Source organism: Olea europaea, chromosome 3, assembly GCF_002742605.1.
Source record: "Olea europaea var. sylvestris chromosome 3, O_europaea_v1, whole genome shotgun sequence".
NCBI classification, from domain to species: domain Eukaryota; kingdom Viridiplantae; phylum Streptophyta; class Magnoliopsida; order Lamiales; family Oleaceae; genus Olea; species Olea europaea.
In genome coordinates, this window is record NC_036239.1 from 4,962,623 (window position 1) to 4,968,717 (window position 6,095).

Sequence of the window (6,095 nt, forward strand, 5' to 3'; positions counted from 1 at the left end):
TTATCACTTGACTTCACATAGTCAATAGCTATAATCCTATCCTTAAGTAGCTGATGCACAGTATTGTGCCTCCTATGAATATGGCTAGACTTTTTATTGTAGGATGAATTTTGAGCTCTTGAAATAGCTGCTTAACTGTCACAAAGGATTGAAATAGTTGGAAATGGTTTAGACTACAAAGGAACATCCATAAGAAAATTCCTTAACCATTTAGCCTCCTCACCTGCTTTATCTAACGTAATGAACTAAGATTTCATAGTAGATCTAGAAATGCAGGTTTGCTTAGTGGATTCTAGGATACAGCACCGCCTGCTAATGTAATTATATATCCACTTGTAGATTTATTTTCATTGATATCGAAAATCTAATTAGCATCATAATATCCCTCAAGTACAGTAGGAAATTTGATATAATGTGTTCCCCAGTCTAGAGTACATCTCAAATACCTCAAGACTCGAATGAGAGCATCCTAATGTTAATTGTTAGGATTATTAGTATACCTACTAAGTTTATCGACAACATATGCTTTATCGGGTCTTGTACAATTCATGAGATACATGAGACTACCGATTACTCTAGCATACTCTAAAGCGAAAACACTAGGACCTGAATGTTTTCTCAAATAATGACTTGCATCATAAGGTGTTTTAGTAGGAATACACTTGTATTGGTTAAACTTCTTAAGCACCTTTTCTATATAATGTGAATGAGTCAAAATAATTCTATCAGAATGTTTTACTATTTTAATTCCTAGAATAACGAAATCTTTTATTTCAAAGTGCTTGTTCAAAAACTGTTTGTTTTATAACCACATCTAAACTAGTTCCCATAATCAGTATATCATCAAAAATAAGCAAATTATCACATCAAAATTATTTTCAAATTTGCTATATATGCATTTATCTGCTTCATTTATCACATAACCACTTGATGTCAAAACTATATCAAATTTTTTGTGCTATTACTTAGGAGTTTGTTTAAGGCCATAAAGGGATTTTTTTTAAGTCTACATACTTTATCCTCAAGGCCTTATGCAACAAATCCTTCTGGCTGATCCATATAAATCTTCTCTTCTCAGTCTTCATTTAAAAATGCAGTTTTGACATCCTTTTGATATATAATAAGATCAACACTAAAGCAATTGCAATTAACATCCTAATAAAGGTAATCATAGTAACAGGTGAATAAGTATTAAAGAAAACTCCTTCTTTTTGTCTATAACCTTTGACTACAAGTCTTGCTTTAAACTTATCAATCGAACCATTGGCTTTAAGTTTTTTCTTAAACAATCATCTAAACCCAATTGTCTTACATCCTTGAGGTAAGTTCACTAACTCCCAAGTATTATTAGGCATTATTGAATCATAATCACTATTTACAGCTTCCTTCCAAAATATAGAATCTGGCGAAAACATAGTTTCACCAAAAGTACTAGAAAATCATCCTCTACTAAGTAGGTTGTAAAGTCAGAACCAAAAGAAGTAGTGGTCCTCGGTCTTTTGCTTCTCCTAATTTCAACTTCTTCTAATTCAGATGTCTCTTCTCTACCACTAAGAGGAATACTAAAAGAACTGCTTGGTTCTTTAAACTTTTCTTTAAACGAAAATCTATTTTCAAAAAAATTAAGCATCTCTAGTTTCAAATATTGCGCTCTTTTCGATCAAATTATTTTTGGAGCCAATGACTAAAAATCTGTAAGCATTACTATGAAAAGCATAACCTATAAAAACACAATCAACAGTTTTCAGACCAAGTTTAGTTATCTTAGGTACTGGAATAGAAACTTTAGCTAAACACCCCCATACTTTAAGAGATTTATATGAAGGTGTTCTGCCCTTCCACATTTCATTGGGGAACTTATTATTTTTCTTACTAGGAATTCTGTTAAAAATATAACATGCAATAAGAAGTGTTTCCCTCCACATGTTAAAACGTATCCAGAAGAGTTTAGCATTGACATGACCATATCCTTAAAAGTTCGATTTTTCCTTTCAACTACATCATTAGATTTGGGAGAATAAGGTGAAGTAGTCTCATGAATAATGACATTTTTAACACAGAATTTATCAAAATCTCCATTATATTCTCCTACCCTATCAGATATTAAAACTTTAATAGTTTTGTCTAGCCGATTTTCTACTTTAGTTTTGTATGAAATAAATTTTGAAAAGCTTTCATCATTGCTCTTAAGTAGAGAAATATAACAATATTTAAAACTGAAGTAGTCCTATCAACATGAGAAAATGGCTTTCTAGCATATTTAGATTCAACACACATTTCACATTTTGAATTTGGAAAATTATCGATTTTGAGAATGTTTCCCAAACTCATTAATTTTTTAATGACAGTTTTATTAACATGTCTAAGTCTAGCAGGCCACACATTATAAAAATCCAATAAGTAAACGGAAGAGCTAGATGCTTTATTATTAATCACGGAAACATTGAGTTTAAACAGATTCTCATTTGCATACCATTTCCGAACAAAGAAACCACCTTAGATAGTACAACTTGACCACTATCAAATACAATCTTAAATCCCTTTTTGACTAAGATAGATCTAGACACTAGATTTTTCCTAATATCAGGTATATAAAGGACATCTTTCAAATTAAAGATATTTTCAGAAGTAAATTTAAGTGTCACAGTTCATTTTCCCTCGATTTTAGAGGAGGAAGCATTCTCCATGAACAAACATTCTCCATCACTAGCAGGAGTGAATGAAAAAAAAATGCACCTCTAGTGCAGCAAATGTGCTTGGTAGCTTAGAATCTACCTACAAGTCTGTCACGTTGTTTACTAAATTCACTTCTATCACCATAGCACAGAAATTCACACCCTCTACCACATGTGCCTGATTCTTCATTGCTTTTTCTTTCCTATTTCTGCAATCCCTTGCAAGGTGGCCTGGTTTATCACAAACAAAACAGTCACCAACAATTTTATTTTTAAATTAGAGTTTAGACCGATTGTTCTTTCCTACAAATTGTTTTCCCTTGTTTATGCCTTTAAAATTCTGACCCATGGTAAAATTTCCAACCAGTTTCTTACTGCCAGAACTTCCTTCAATAAGATTAGCCTTGGTATCAAAATCTGGCCTTTCTCTACGTTCTACCATTCTATTGTCCTCCTCAATTCTAATCCTGATAATCAGATCATATTAGGACATTTCTTTTCTCTTATGCTTTAAACCATTTTTATACTCTTTCCATGAAGGTGGCAATTTTTCAATTATAGCTGACACTTGAAAGCACTCACAGATTTTATATCCTTCTGCAAAAATTTCGTGAATTATAATATGCAATTCTTCAACTTGACTAACCACAATTCTAACGTCATTTATTTTAAAATCTAGAAACTTTCTCACGACAAATTTCTTGGTTCCAACATCTTCTGTAGCATATTTCTTTTCTAAGGAATTCCATAATTATTTTGCAGATTTACACGACAAGTAAACATCATATAAATCTAACGTCAAATAATTCAGAATATAATTCCTACACATATAATTCTTATATTCTCAATTAGCTAAATCCTCTGTTTCCTTATAAATAGGATTATTAGCAATTGCAAAATCGGGTTTATCTGATTCAATAGCGTCAACGACTTTAAGTGTTGTCAAATAAAATCAAAGTTTCATTTGTCATCTCTTAAAATTCTTTCCATCAAACAACTCAGATTTTTCAGAATATTTAGGAACAAATATATATACTGTAGACATGGCAACTAATTATAAATAAAATTTTACTTTAAATTGTTGGAAAAATAATCAGTTGCAGTAACGTTCAGAACAATAAAATGTAGAAATATTAAACTTATCATCCGATTGAGTCTCATGACAGCACAATATCCTAAAGTGAAATTTCTCGTCAATAACTACTGCGACCTCCGTAGACAATCACTCCCAGTATACAACGATCGTAAACCACTTGTGCAACAATCACGAATGATTTTCAGAACTCTCAAAGATACTTCAAAATATATGTAAAAACTGAGTATAAAAATTCAGAATATGAGAAATAAGATTTCTTTTCAAATGATTTTCTGTTTTCTTCGATGTATCTCTTTCCCAAATCAAAACATGAGTTTATATAGGCAAAACTGGAAGTAATTGTCTCATTCATGACTAGAGAATAATGCAAAATATTAATGACTGTGAGTAGTGGGTATTTTAATGACTATGAATAATGGGTTATTACAAAAAAGGTCAAAAATATTGGCTAGTTTGACCCATTAAATAATTTCGAAAATAAAAAAAAATCATTTTAGGCAAGGAAGCCCAAGGCTTCAATTAAGACTTTTTAATAATTGCGTTGGGAGTGACCCGAACCCTGACGTCCCCACGACTTGGGTACTTCATCTAATTTGATTATTTCTTTTACATTTTATATTTATACTATAATTTATTGTTACGTGTTGACACTTGGCCGGCCCACTCGGGCCCATGACCCACTTCTGCCGAACCACGTGGCATCTTATCTGAGGCCCCCATCCTAACAAGAACACCAGCATATTATAACAGCACCAGACGTGGTCCAAGTGCTGCCACCAAAGCTAATACACCGAGGAGATCTCGTAGTCGAGGCCCTTCTTTATCTGAGGCCCCTCTTTAGCCGAGGTCCTGAGGCTCTAAGCAGCACTGCTCCCCAGAGATCTGGTTTTACGCAAGGATCCTCCCTGAGTGATTGATGGGACACCCATCATAGAGTACAAGTGTCTTGTCTTGTCAACGTAGTGGCAGAGCCGCCAATTAATTAATTATAGAAAGATAGGAAGTCAAATGTGACACCTATAATTGGACATGTAAACTTACGAGATGAGGCCACATGTACTCCCAACCGAGGGCCACGATCTAAGTTCTAATACTATAAATACTCCCCATGTATCTCTCACAAGGGTAATGCAAGATTCAACACAAGAACAAATACAACATTCTTTACATTCTACTCTCTTGTAACACACACTAATTCATACACGTATTCTAAAAAGATCGATCGATAATTATTGTACAATCGTTATACAAACATCTTACCGGATTTCGAATATTCTCCTCGTCCCAAGCATTTGAGCCGCTCACACGCCCTCTTTTGGTATTATTTCTAGACCGTCCATGTGTCTTAACGTGTTGGACCAGGCTTACGTGTGCGTGGGTGAGTTTGGTATCTGTTGGCAACATATTCTGGGGTCAACAGATTGGCGTCGCCTGTGGGAAATCATACTATAACCACGAGCAACCGTGTGGAAGAAGCTTATCGAAAAGAATATTTGGGCATCCGCCTTAAAAAAGGATTTGTTCTTGCAAAAGAACAAGTGGAAGCCCCACAACTTAGCAATAATCTGAGATCAGAACAGAAGAGAATGAGTTCTGAAGATGATGTACCCCCTAGGAGGGTAAGAGAAAATGTGGGAATGCCCCCATCGGCAGCTGTCCCTGCAGCTCAGTATCGGCTTCACCACCACTACAGAAGAGGTGGCATACGGATGGCCGCTCAATTGTCAAGGGAAATGGCCACCATGACTACAAACATGAGGGACATGGCTAGCCAAAACATGGCCATGAGAGAACTTATGGCCCAAATGCAGAGCCAGTGAGGCTTCTCCATTCCTCCCTATGCACCCCAAGAACATTATGACCAAGATGAGGAAGTTCAAAGCCAAAGGCCTGTACTGGCAGCATATAGCCGAAGCAAGAGCCCCGTGGAGAGGGAAGTAGAAGTTGATGTTTCCTCCAATTATGCTGCTGGCCGACCACCAAGACATAGCTAGGACAACTTTTCACCAGCATATGAGCCAGAATAAAGACCTAGTGATGCGAACCCCATAGCAATGCAAACTACGAAATCCACAACGAGATTGATGCGGAACCCAAGAACTCCAATACTAACCCGGTTTTGGATCTTGAACCCCAAGAATTGAACCAAGAAACCCTAGATTAGCGAACAACCTAAAACCCCTTGATTACAATTGAAAGAACCCACAATCCGATTAATAGAACGCCACAAGAAGTTGAATCTTGATAAATTCCAAGATTGTTCAAGAAGAACAATTAAATTGAAAGAAGAAATTTCTCTCTCTATAATATTAATTCAAAGTCAA